This window comes from Python bivittatus, unplaced genomic scaffold (genome assembly GCF_059951505.1).
Source record: "Python bivittatus isolate LINGU-HERP-01145 unplaced genomic scaffold, Pbiv_v1 ctg000580_np1212, whole genome shotgun sequence".
NCBI classification, from domain to species: Eukaryota; Metazoa; Chordata; class Lepidosauria; order Squamata; family Pythonidae; genus Python; species Python bivittatus.
The window spans coordinates 7,454,519-7,468,029 of record NW_028277087.1 but is presented as its reverse complement, the minus strand read 5'-3'; the positions used below and the strand labels follow the sequence as shown (position 1 = coordinate 7,468,029).

The 13,511-nt window shown below is 42.4% G+C and overlaps 1 protein-coding gene across 4 annotated transcripts in view; it reads left to right on the top strand.

Annotated features, from left to right (window-relative positions):
- The first annotated feature begins 6,895 nt into the window (after positions 1-6,895).
- CSNK1G2 (casein kinase 1 gamma 2) overlaps positions 6,896-13,511 on the top strand; it is a 70,793-nt gene continuing 64,177 nt past the window's right edge. For 2 of the 4 annotated variants that reach the window (XM_088149471.1, XM_088149472.1), the window contains exons 1-2: positions 6,896-7,173; positions 9,199-9,312. The gene's annotated coding sequence lies outside the window, so the exon portion shown is untranslated. The remainder of the gene's footprint in view (positions 7,174-9,198; positions 9,313-13,511) is intronic. The other 2 variants (XM_088149473.1, XM_007431368.3) reach the window with 1 other exon arrangement.

Genomic DNA, 13,511 nt, shown 5'->3' with positions numbered 1-13,511 from the left:
CTGAACATGATTAGAAAAGGAAATATGTGAACCGCATGTCCTTTTGAAGGCGCCGACTGTGTTTTGGGCAAAAAATGTCTATTCCTTCATCTCCCAGAGCTCTACACCTGCCGGAGACTGCTGTCTTGTGGTCACGCATGGGGCAACTGTATGGAGGACTTGGGGGTGATCTCAAGTCCTCTCCTTGTCCGGAGAGAAATTACGAAGAGCCAGAGCTCTTTTAGCAGAGCTGTCTTCAGGTTGCCATTTCTTCCCCGGAAGTCAACTGCAATATCAGCTTCTCATGATTTGGGTAACCCATTCTGCTCAGCCACAGTTTGTTGAATAAGCCCCTGGGACTGGATTCATGCACAATGCTAAACTCCAAGCTTTATCAACCACTGTGACCAAATTCATAGGCACTAAACCAAAGGTGAACAAAGCACGTGAGAGTTTACCAGGCAGGTAAACCCAGCCTGAGAAAGAGACCAAGGAGAAGAAAGCGAACCAAAATGTAGATCATTTTGCTCGAAATAGAATTTGTGATTTCCAAAGCATAGCAAATCATCATTCTAAAGAATAAATTTCTGTTATACGGCTGGGCAGTACATATTGTGAAAAAAAATGGGAATCCAACATTGTCGGTCTCTTTCCAATTGTCCAGCTAGTCATCACTTGAACAAATTTTGTCATCCAACAACCTACAACATTTATATAAATAGTTTCTCAACAGACTATGAAATAATGACAACCTTGAGCTGACCTCAACTCCTGGTGACTCTATGGATGTCATCATGTCATTTTCTTAGCACAGTCTGAAAGTGGTTTGTTGCTGTCTTCTCACAAATTCCCAACCAAGCCTACAGTCCTTTCCTAGTGGTCTCCCATCCACATACTAACCAAGTTTGACCCTGGCTAGTTTCCAAATCCAAACAAAGCCAACTTAGGTACATTGTTACGTTCTTCAAAAGCCACTCTTCAGATACCAGAACTTAGCCACTGCTCCCTGACTGTTATATTGAGTAAAAGGGTGGAAATATTTGGCACTTTGCAAAGAGGCAGTTATGATTTCAGCCCCTCTGCTGTGCTGGAAAGTTTTTCTTACTGACAGGATGATGTCAGCTCTTTGGCCCTCTAGAATTTTTTTCTTTCTTTCCCCAAAATATGTTACCCTGCTGTTTGTTCAAGGAGCACAAGGCAGCCTGTGCTCTTTCCCGTGTTCTTCACACAATGCTGTGTGGCTTGGTTGAGAAACAGAGACTCTGCATAGCACACCCTGAAGTGCAAACTAGCCAACTACTTTTAGCCTCACGCGTTGTGTGAAACTCTGATCCAGCGGTGAAGGTGTTAGCCAGTCCTCCTCTCTCTCCCGCAGCCGGCCTACTTCACAGGGTTGTCATTGTGGGAAAATGGGAGAAGGGAGTGTTATGCACGCCACCTGAGCTCCTGGATGAACAGCGGGATATAAATCTAAAGCTGAAGGCAGGTAGAAGACGGCATAGTAGATGAAACTGCACATTGTTTTTGAAATGTGAATCACAAAGTTTTCCTCCTCTCAGTGTGAGAACTTGGGGTCATCCATAAAAATGAAATGCAGGGAGATTCAGGACAGTAAAAGGACCCCTTTGGATTCAAGTCATCATTGTGGCCTTTAGGGCCATCAGATGTTGTGATTTAGATGATTTAAAAGGGAATTGGACAAAATGATGGAGGTTTTGGACTCCTTGCTAACTTTTGGAAGTGTGGCCCCCGCCTGAGTACCAGCGGCTGCAAAGCAGCAGGGCAAATTGTTCGCTCCATACACATGGACTTCCTGAATGCGCTGGTTAGTCCTGTGTGACCCTAAATTCTGGATAAGTTGCATCCTTGGCTGATCCAGCAGAACATCCCTGCTTTTTGAAAAGGAGCGGGGCTGGGGGGAAAGAATCACTCGATCTCCTTATTTCCATGCTCTTTTAGCTTTTGGAACTCGCTGTCACAAGACGGGGGTTCCTGTGACCACTTCCTTAGAATAATTTTAAAGAGAAATAATTAGATAAATTATTGGAGAGGCAGTTGCACATTAATTATTGCAAGGCAATAAAGTTTGTCCCCTATCTGATCGGGGAGAAATGGGGAGAGCTGCTTGTGAGCTTCCTGTATGTGTTGTGCAATATTTTTTATTTTCTGTTGGAAATGGAAAAGTTGAAATAGATTTCCCGATCGACTCGAGTTCATGGAAACTTCTTTGTCGTGAAAAAAGAAGAAAAGTACCCGGAGAGGAAAGGGTTAAAAGAACGCCGCCTGACAGTGTCGCAAAACCTTCTCCCTTTCCGTCGCAAAAACCGCCTTCCCACTCTGGCTGCCAGATTTTCAAATGTGCTTTACGCTCTTCCTGTCTTTAGAGACAAAGGTATGAAGAAAAAGGAAGAGGAGGCCGCAATCGTTCTCAAAAGGCCTTGACTTCCGGATCTGATTGGATGCGTCCACATGAGTGGTGGAAGGCCAGAAGAAAGAATGGGAAACATTGGATACAGTATTAGAGACATACATTATTCGGTTGCTACAACCAACAAAATCCCTTTTGTGTCGCTTTTCTCTACATATTTGTTTTTGGCATTCAGCGCCGCTTGCAGTTTTTCGGAATAGCCATTCCTTCTATATATCTTGAATAGCTCTTTTCTTTTTTGGTGATGTTGCACTTCACCTAATTCTAAGAGTATAAATATGCTGAGTTTAAACACCAGAAACGTAAAGGATTCAGTCAGTTCTAAGCACAGGAGAGAAAAACAGCAGATAACTTTAAAAAAAATATAGTAATCTGGAATTCAAGATCTAATTCCATTTATGGTTCCTTGAAAGGAAACTTCTTGGAAGAGAGTGATGGCTACTAATCTTTTGATTTGGAGACCTGTGCATCTAAATCAGTGTTTGTCAACCTCAGCAACTTTAAGATGTGTGGACTTCAGACTCCCAGAATTCCCCAGCCAGCATGGGAATTCTGGGAGTTGACGTCCACACATCTTAAAGTTGCTGAGGTTGACAAACACTGATCTAAATAAACACATAACTCTGGAAAAAATGTGTATGGGTTTGCTTGTTTCATGTTTTTAACTAACATGAATCACATCCAAGTGTTATTCTTCAACAGCAAGAACCACAAAGAACCTTACAGCACCTTAAACCCAAATAAACTGAGTATTGCATAAACTTCTGCAGATCACTCTGTTTCACCTCCAATCTTCAAAAGCTTGTCAATCCAACTTGGCTAGTCTTTAAGATGCCACAAATCTCTGATGTTAATGAGCATGCTCATTTTCTCACTTGCAGTGGTTATTTATAAATGGGGCTAATTTGGCAGTAGCCTAAGGTTGTGGCTATGAATTTTTTTCCAGCCAAGGAGGAGATCAAAGCAGCCAGAAGAATGATCAGTTTTATTATCTAAGCCAGTGTTTTTCAACCTTGGTAAGTTTAAGATGGGCAGACTTCAACTCCCAGAATCTCCCATCCAGCATGCTGTGGAATTCCACCCATTTTAATCTACCCATCTTAAAGTCCACCCATCTTAAAGTTACCAAGGTTGAGAAACACTGAGCTAAGCCATTGCTTTTTTCACCAGTAGATCCAGTTGCATCCTCAGCCAGCATTCAGCAAAATGGATTCGCACTGGGGCTATGTCCTGTTCCTCGCATTGCAGCCAATACACCTCATTTGGGTGGTGCCAACTGGAACTTCAGGCCTGAATGACACACATGGACTGGTTAGGGGCATTAGCAAGCCAGCAATTTAGACCTGGATGTAGTTTAGGAATTTTAGGGTATTTTAATGTGGAAAGTTGGTAGTGCCAATGGTGGTTGGTACACTTGGTGCCATCCCAAAAGATCTGGCAAAGCACTTGGACACAATAGGAATGGACAGAAACTCAACACATCAATTACAAAAAGCAGCATTACTTGGAAGAGTGCATTTATTATGATGGTCTCTTTAGCTATCCTAAATCCTTGAGAAGGAGCTGATAGTCAAAAGTACCAAATCCAGTTAGAACTATCTGTTGGATCTTGTGTAAATAACAATAATACTGTAACAGTAATTCATTGTATATGCCACTTTCCTATTCAGAAGACACTCAAGGATGCTAACTAGAAAAAAATACAACATAAACAGGTAAAATCAGATTTTAAAAAATTAAAACCACAATTAACTAATTCAGACTGGAAAGGCTGGGCTAAAGCGGAAGAGCTTGACTCTTCTAGAAAGAGAAAAAAGTGGGTGCTGAGATAATTACTGTGTGAAATAATTCCTTTGCATAACGACAGCAACATGGGGGGGATCTTTTTCCATGTACTCAACAAATGGAGGGCATCTTTCAGAGGGCATGTTTCAGAGGCCTCTTCTCCTGCTGACCTCAGTAGCAAGTTCATATTGAGCCAGGCAGGCTCTTAGAAAGTCTGGTTTTATGAAAGATGCCTTCTCACTTTCTACCCCTCTTGGTTAATTATATTCATGTGTGTTATATCCCGTCTTAATTTTTCCCCAGCGTTGTCACCTTTGTTTACACAGGAATTGTTCAAAGGCCTTGACAGTTTCAGCTGTCCTGTTCTGCATCTTTTCTGCTGTAAGATAGCCTAAATTGAGGTTCACTGCAGGAATCCAAACTAAAGTGCCTTTGCCTGAATGCAACCTATGAAGGGGAACCCATAATCTCTTGAGATAATGGGTTCCTCTGTCAGACTATTAAAGCTATTATTCCATATCCTGCACTCTGGAACAACGGAGAACACGTTTTGGCCGTCTGCATATTCTTTCAAGTATTTGAAGACTGCTATCCTATTATCCTTCGGTCACTCTTCATGGAACTTAATTTTTAGTCCCGATCTTCTCCATTTCTCCTTCTCTGAACCTCTCCAGTTTGTCTGAACCCTCAAATGGAGGTGGTTCTCAGGATGGGGTATGACCAACAAAATAATTTTTGGGAGTTGTTATTATTATTATTATTGCAATGCCAGAACAGGACATACTAATTAAACTACATTGGCACCAAAGATTTATATAAATGAGCCCACAATACTGATACGTCTACCTAAGAAAAGTTTTCCCAAGGGCATCAAAAGATATTTCTGATTGGCCAATAGCCGTAATAAAATTTGTTATTCTTATTGTCAAAAGACATTTAACTTCTGCAAGGCCAGCATCAGAAGCACTGGGGGTCCTCCATAAACTGGGCGTTAATGTAGGGACTACTATACCTCTGAGTAGTGGTAGCTGGGCAACACTAGATGGCAGCACCTAACTAACCTTGGTTGATCTGAAAAAGTTAAGCAGGTTAGACCTACTCAGACAGGACAACATCAGAAAATCAGGGCTACGGACCAGACTGTTTAGCTGTAAAAACCCCAGATGACAGTGGGAAACCATGTCTGAATTGTAGGCCTTTGTCATCAGGCCTCAAGCTTGACTCAAGGGAGACCGGATTTTACCAGTATCTATGGCATTACTGCCCCTTTTTCCCCTACCTTCAGTCTCCTTAAAAGCACAGCATAGCAGATTGGAAACAGGTTTTCGATCTGATTTTGTAAGATATCATCACTTTAGACTGCAGGGCTGTAGCACAAAACAAATGCTCATTTGGGTAATTAGAGGTCCCTTGCATCCAGAAAAGTTTTATACTGTAAATCAGGGTTTCTCAACCTTGGTGACTTGAAGATGTGTGGACTTCAACTCCCAGAATTCCCCAGCCAGCATGATGGCTTCAAGTCGCCAAGGTTGAGAAACCGTGCTGTAAATGGAGAAACATTTGGTAATTTCAGTGGTTTGAACTGACACAAGCTGATTACCTTGAGCTAGACCATATCATGTCTTTTAAAGCCACGGCAGGCAGACATGCATGAGGTGCAGACTTAATCTCTTCCTGTTTTTTTTTTAAGTATTTTTATAAGCACGGTAGCATGGTATTATTCTTCTCTTGTTTGGTAATTAATAGAGTATAAGGTAATTTTTTTGTAAACCAGAGATTCCTATACAATATTTAAGTGATATGTAGTCACTAGGAATTGGAAACAGCTTGACTGCACATAATAAATCAATAAAAATATTTAAATGCTGAATGATTGGGAGGGTTTTTCTATTCTTGGTTCTGTTTAGTTTTTTTCCTCATTAGTTCGGGGTTTTTTTTGTTTCTTATATTTTATATTTCATTGTTTGTCAAATTTCTGCATTCTTGTCTTTTAAGTTATAAAATAAATTAACAAAAAAAAAAAACAAAAGTATGGTAGGAGGCAAACATGCAGAACATTGCGATCCAATCCAGCGCATATTTATTCTATCGTCAGCCAGTCCTACACCCTAGTAGAGATGCATTATCCTTACAGCGACCATATTTTCTTGGAAAAAATAAAGGACAAACCTGAAAAAGAGGCAACTCTGAAAGAGATTCATAGATTAAAAAAAAAATCAATTGTTTATAACTTTGCTTTGCCAAGGAAAGCTCAAGAGCAAAACCAAGAAAATAAATAACGAAATAAATCTAACGGACAGCTTTCTGAAATAAAGGGCTGTCCTTAATCATACAAGGACACATGGTCACTGTAATTATACTATGAATCCCATCATCCCCACTGGAACAATCGTTTTCACCGGGGCCTACTCCAAAGTCACCACAGGCACGATTTGATTGGGGTAATGTTCGTGGTTAGCACGCCTCCAAAATTCTGTGCTCAGGCGTGCGAGTTTGCACGGTTCTCTCCCCGCACGTGGGCGACCCGGCCAGCATCCCACAGAAAGCCGGAAGTCTTTTCGAGACGGCCACCGCGTCGCCACCTCTACGCTTCCCTCTCTTCTTCCCGCCTGCGCCCTCTCCTTTCTCTTTCTTCCAGCTCCCCTCTCTTCGGCGCATGCGCCAAAAACCCTTTACGGGAGCCCGCCCCCCTCCCCTCCAGCGGATGGCCAGACTTAGAGAGAAGGCGGCGAGAGTCTCCTAAGCTCCTGAAGCGGAGCTCGCTATTCACTAACGCGGTTTGCGCCGGCGCCGTGACGTCAACGCCATAGGGCGCCCGTGGGCTTTACGCCGCTAGCGCAAAGGCGTTGCTCTTTGCCTGCTGGGGAGGAGAGGGACAGAAAGAGGCTTAAAGAGACAACAGCGAGCCATGGAGGGGCTGGGGGGGGAGAGGCCTTTGGGCCCCCACCCTTGAAGAGCCGGGGGCGGGGGAAGAAGCTCAGGTGAGTTGCGACGGAGCGAGAGGCGGCGGCTTTATCCGTGGAGGGCTTATTTCGTAGGGGGGGTCTCTTCCTTTGGTAGGGGTTGCAGCAAAGGGGGGGCGGGGGGCGCCCCGTGCATGTGCCCCGATGTGGGGAGCCCGAGGCGGCCGCCGCTGGTGGAGGAGGGAAGAAAGAAGGAGTAAGTTTCAGTTTGTAAGGTGGAGGAGATGGGAGGGCTTCTCACATTTTGCGAGGGTTATTCCTGTTATTTTTTTTAATTCGGCAAAGTTCAGTGCAACCTCATCTCGCCCTGCCCCGTACTTTCCCTTCACGTTTTATGCGGGGGGGGGGGGGGCTGGGAAAGGCAGGAGAAACGAGGAAGCTTAAAGGGGAGGGTTGGGCTGGGAGGCCTTCCTGTTGCTTCCTTCCCCCCAACCTCGTTTGGTGGAAGGGATGCTGAGCAGGAATCCGGGGTGGGGGGGGGCGGAACGACGGTGCCCCACAGTTTTTCTCCTGAATGAGCCCCATCAACTCCTTGCCTTCCCTTCCGCCTTCCTCGGTGTCTCTGCGTTTATGTGATGCGCGAGGACGCCTCGGTGCTTACCTTGGTTCACAGACACCGAGACTTATATAACCTCCACCCTGACACTCTTCTCTCTTCCAAATCCCAAAGGCCTTAAACTGTAAAAACTGGATTTGGGGTATGCGAGGCTGGGGGGGGGGGGGGGGGATTGTGGACCTGGAGGTGGAGGGGGGTTGCTTTTTTACGGTTTGCGAAGGAAAGGAAGCAACAGCATGCCAGGCCTGTGCTTAATTTGTTTATATATTTGGAGTGCTGAGGTTTTTATTTGTTCAGAAATCTTGAAAAATAAAAATTAAAAAAAAAAACCGGTGGAGGTGGATGGAGGCTGGTGGTTAGAGCTTCCAGGCTTCCTTGCATTTTAAGGTGATTGTTTGTAAAAGGAAGGAGGAGATAGAAAGTAAACAGGTGAGCCCTAGTTTTCTTCTGAGTGCCCTCTTTTTTCCTTTTCATTTTCCATTGGCAACCAGCTTATCCACCCCGGTCTCTGTACTTCTAAACAAATTATTACTAATCTCCATAATCAGGGTGTGTTTGTGGAAAAGAAAAAAGGGGAGGCAGATGGAGGAAGAAAAAGAACGGAAGGAAAGGAATTAAAAATCCTCTCAAAGGTTTTGTGCCTGACTGATGGGCATGATATTCATAAAACTGAAGATGGGTGCATTAATGCGGTGGGGTGGGGGGGCTACATCTGTTTAATTTTTCTCCTTTATTGAATAGGGGGCGTATGGGGTGCCCAGGGAGGAGCAGAATAGATACCTTGGACCCCACTGGATTGAGCTTCTGTTTTTCTTCCAGTTTCCTTGTTTTATTCACACATAAACATGAAGATTTAACTTCTGGTCCTCTAGCCAACTGTTGCAATGTTTTGGGATGGTATTTCCTCCTCCCCCCAGAAAACCCTGTTTCTTATTACAGTCCTTTCTGAGGTGTATCTTTTTGTATTTTAAGCAGGGGAGTTCCAAGCAGCCACACACAAAGCCTGTATGTTTTCTTCTCCCCCCCCCTTCCTCAAAGCCTGTGGCTTGTTTTGTTCAATGTGAGTTATAAATTAGGTGGTGGTTTCGGGAGATGCAAATGTTGGTAGATTAGATCTAGTTTTGCATGGCAGTTGGAAATGGTTGCATTATGCATATGCAGAAGAAAAATACTTTCTTTTTCTGTGTATTCAACTTATTATTTCAAGACTGGCGAAAATTATGTTTTTCACAGTTAAATACAATGTATTTTAACACCATCACCTTGCCTTCATCAGCATATTCTCTGTGGTTCTTTTATTCCTCCAGACTGTAGATTGTTCTGTACTTTGGTGTCTCTATATTTGTAATTTCCATGAATTAACTGAGTTCATGCCAGACTATAAAGCAATTCATTAAAAATAGTTGGATATTACGCCCCCCCATTCCAAAATGTGTTTGCTTTTAACTGTATACATAAAGCTGATTTCTTGCCTTTATTTATTTCAGGTCTTTCTAGATCTGAAATTGAAAGTGTGTGAATTCGTTTGCCAAAGGAACAACAGACCAGGAAGTACATAAGCTTCCCCCCCACCCCCGCTTTCTTTGCAAAGAATGTTAAAGGTTAGTTTTTAAAAATAAAATCGGGAGGAAATTCTGAAATTAGGGAATAAGACATATGGGAAGAGTCCTGTTCAGTTAAGATGAGGGAATGTAATGCATGCGCCAAGTCTGAGTGGGATGAAATAAAATAAAATGATGTTTCACTTCCTTTCTTCTTTCTCCACCCAAACCCATCTACGTCCCCTACCAGAAATTTAGATAATGAGGGTCTTAGGGCCTCACCCTCTTTGTTTCTGTCTCTGATCTTCCTGAGGTATGGCAGGCTTGGACTGAGAAGTGCCTGACCTAAAGCTTCAGGTTTAGGAAGGATTCGTGTAAGGTGAGCCTGTAAGGCGTTAACTTTTTTTCTGGTTCCATGAGGTCTTTGATCTTGAACCACCAGTAGTAGCTGCTGGCGTGTGCAGTGCTGTGCATCTGTTCTGCGGGCAGGAAAGAGTGTGCCATGACTTGGCTGTTAGCCTTTGCATGTCTCCAGGAGAGGATTTCCCTTGCATGCATATTCACACACTGAGAAAGACACTCAGAAATGTGACACTCTAGCCAGCTCTTCATAAATCCTAAATCGTGTTTGCAGTTTGCCCTTTTCCAATGTGGAGTTTACAACTCCCAGAATTCCTAGGCAACCCTTGATAACAATCTGTATAGTGTGTGGATTGTTGTATAGTAATAGCCCTCTCCATGTTACCATGTAGAAGTAAACATTTGCAGTTCTGGGGCTTCCTTCCAATTTGTCCCTTCCTCTAGGATTCCCCCAATTGTTTTGAAAGTTCCCTTGCCGTGCGCAGCTACAGTACTGTGTCCATTTTAAGTGTGCAGGCCATCCTATTGAGGCTGCAGTGATATTGCAAATGCTTCTCAGGTCCCTCTGTTATATGGCTTTCTGCGATAAACATGAATTCTTTCTCTAACAGACTGTTTGATGTAGAAAATTGAAAATAAAAAATAATTGGTCTCTGCTAGCTTCATTGTTGCATAGGTCTGAGAAAGGTGCATTCTTGTGAAAGGTGCATCTTGTTTGGAACAGTTAGGGGAAAAAATTCCATCTTTCTACTTGCTTGTTCCTGTTAGTTGATTGAGGCAGAAAAATCTAATTTTTGGCCATTCTGGGAGAGCAAGGAAGATGGCAGGAAACATGTGGGTGTTATAATCAATTATCTTTCCAGTCGGTTCCCTTCTCTCTTGAAACTATCTTGAAAAAAATACTATCTTGCGTGTGAAAGGCCAGTGTTAAATAGCTGCTACCGTATGAGTGTTAATCATTAAAATAGTTATTTGGACTGTTGATTTTCACATTTGTGCCCTGGGACTGTAGGATAATATTATTTGCTGATCCTTGGTGAGCAAAATCAGAGATGAGGTACAGGTTTTCTTTAAACAGAACTTGTCAGCCATGATTGATCTTCCTCTATAGGACACTGAGGTGAATGGTTCTTAAGTGGCTTAAATGCAATTTTAGTTCATGTAGGGTGATGTTGAGGTGTAACAAAATTACCCAGGGCCACCCATGATAAGAGAGAATTTTTTTCTGAATGCCTCTCATTTAGGAAGAATGTTTGAAACCATGATAGAGGAGCTAAAATATGCAAAAAATGTTGCCTTAGAACTGCGGCCACAAGCTGAGGTGATTTCTTAATTCATCAAACCAAATAAATATAAAGTGTCTAATTTTGGGGAAGATGTGAGAGCTGCAGAACAACCTTCAGCTCTCAGCTCTTCTTTCCTCTTGTGGAACCCCCCCCCCCACCTGTCTGCAAGAATAGTATAGAAGCTTTCCTCTGTTTCTTGAATCTGCTTTAGCCAAAATGAGCTGTGCAAGTGTCATCACAGGAGTTAAAAAAATAAGTGACTCAGCAAATGGTTGAATGCACCAAGGAATTTTGTTCTAAGTAGAAAGCTACTGTTCCATATCAGCAAGGTGTTGGACCACAATTCCCATCAGCACTAACCAACCTGTAGCCATGAATTAAGAAAACTGCATTTCCACAGCTTCAAAAGAGAAACAGATTCCCCATCCTTCAGGAAGCAAACAAGCTAGCTCTGTGTCCGATCCTTAAGAATGTACATCATCAATTGAACTGAGGGTCTTTCCAATAACAAGAGAAAATATTAGCCCTTACCTTTTCAGTCCTCATTTAGCGGCTGCCTCATTTAGCAACCGTTCACAGATATGATGGTGATGAAAAAGTAACTTTACAACCAGTCCTTGCATTTATGACCTTTGCAAGCTGAAGTAAGATAATAAGTACAGTTACAGTTTCACTTAGTGGCTACTTCTCTTAACAACCCAGTTGCTTGTCCTAATTGTGGTTGCTAAACGAGGACTACCTGTACTAAGGACTAACAACAGAAGTATACTGCTCTTGAATGGGGAGGTTCTTTTAAAGCTGGGTAAGAGCAAATATTTGCATATATTTATTTTGCTTTCCACCGTACCCGAACAAACTCTGCATGAAGGCAATAACTTAGTTCTGCATCTGTTGAATAGGCATATTGGGCTGCCATTGAATATATAAACTCCATTTAGCCAACTGCAGTCTGTAGGCTTCCCTGCCATATATTAGTTAACTCTACCTCTCTTTTTAAAAAATCTGGTTAAGATGTAGGCTTTTTCCACATCAATAAGCATCCATGCATTTTTATACTTTAGAATAGCAGTTCCCAAGCTAGGAGCTTTAAGGGACAAGTCCAGACTTGCTAAGCCATCATATTGAATGTTTCTATATTGAATTGATGCTCCGCTGGTTTAGATTACAGTTTCTGGCCACAATGGTGAGTGGATATGCTGGCTAGTAGTTACAGAGGTGGTTAGGCAAATCAGGAGGGGGAGGGCTGCTACCAAGTGTGTTATGATTCCCCCCTTCCTTTCTTAAAAATATGAGCAGTCATACCAGTCTAAGTGTCCACATGATAGTTCAGATGCTGCAACTTCGCTCACAGTCACAGGAGAATCCCATAATAGTAATCCGTGGGTTTGTTTCTGCTTTTGTTGTTTCTGTTTCATTTTAAAAAGTGTTCAAAATGTATATTAGCGTTCCTTGCTATCTACTCTGGGTGCATTTTTTAAACAACAAATGCAGAACAGTAGAATAAGAATAAAGTGAAAGAAATAAAAAGTTAACTTGAGTGAACCAGAAGTACGAGGGGGATTTGATTGGAACACACACACACCCCTATGATATTATTCTCATAATTGCAATAGTGGAGAATATATACAGTTAGTCCCCAGTTTAAGGAGTTTAAGAACAAGTTCCGTTCCAAAGTTCTGTCCTTAAGTCAAATTTGTATGTAAGCCAGAACAGTATTGTATAATACTGTATGTTGTGTAATGAACTCAAATCTTTGTGTATTTAACTCAAATCATTGTGTATTTAACTTGAATTTTGCTACAGTAGGCTCCATTCTTAACTATGGGTCATCCTTAAACTGGGCATACTTAACTTGGGGACTACTTGTATAGCTCAGGAACGAATTGTTTGACTCTTGATGCTCTCCGAGCTTGGTGCTGAGCATTAATAATGTTACCTAGCCTGGTAATTAAACATCTGCAAGATTAAAACCAAGCTCAGAGAACACCAAGAACTGAACAGTTCTCATAATGCATTAGGAAAGCAGAATAAAAATAATAAATGGTATAAACCTGGTGCATTCAAGATGATTTGGGACTACAGCTCCTATGATTCTCAGCTTCTGGGCATATTGGCTATAAAATAAATGGGAATACTGTCATTTCAGGTCTGGAAAGTGTTAGACTGAAGAAAGTTAACCCAAACTTTTATAGTGTATGTGTGTGTAGGTGTGTGTACACCTTCACGTTTTAATCTTCCAGGTTTTAATGTGTGGTTTTAAGAGTGTCTAAACACTTTACAATCTGTGACCAGACACAGTATTTTTAAAGTTTTATCATGGGGTTATGAGTGACTTGGGGGGCGGGGTTGGGATATGTGGAGACCTGAATAGGAAGCTGAGGAGTGAAGTAGGAGGCCTGCACAACATATGGCCCACAGGGCACATGCAGCCTGCCTAGCAGTCTTGTGTGACCCACTGGCGGTTTTTGAAACATAATCAATCTGCTGCCCCAGATTGTTTTTAAGGTATCCATCTGGCCCTTTCTCCCTCTACAAGTTGTGCAAACCTGGTCTAGAGACCTCAACGACTCCACACCTCAAATAGATGTCTGTGTCCGTATACATCCTGTGTAT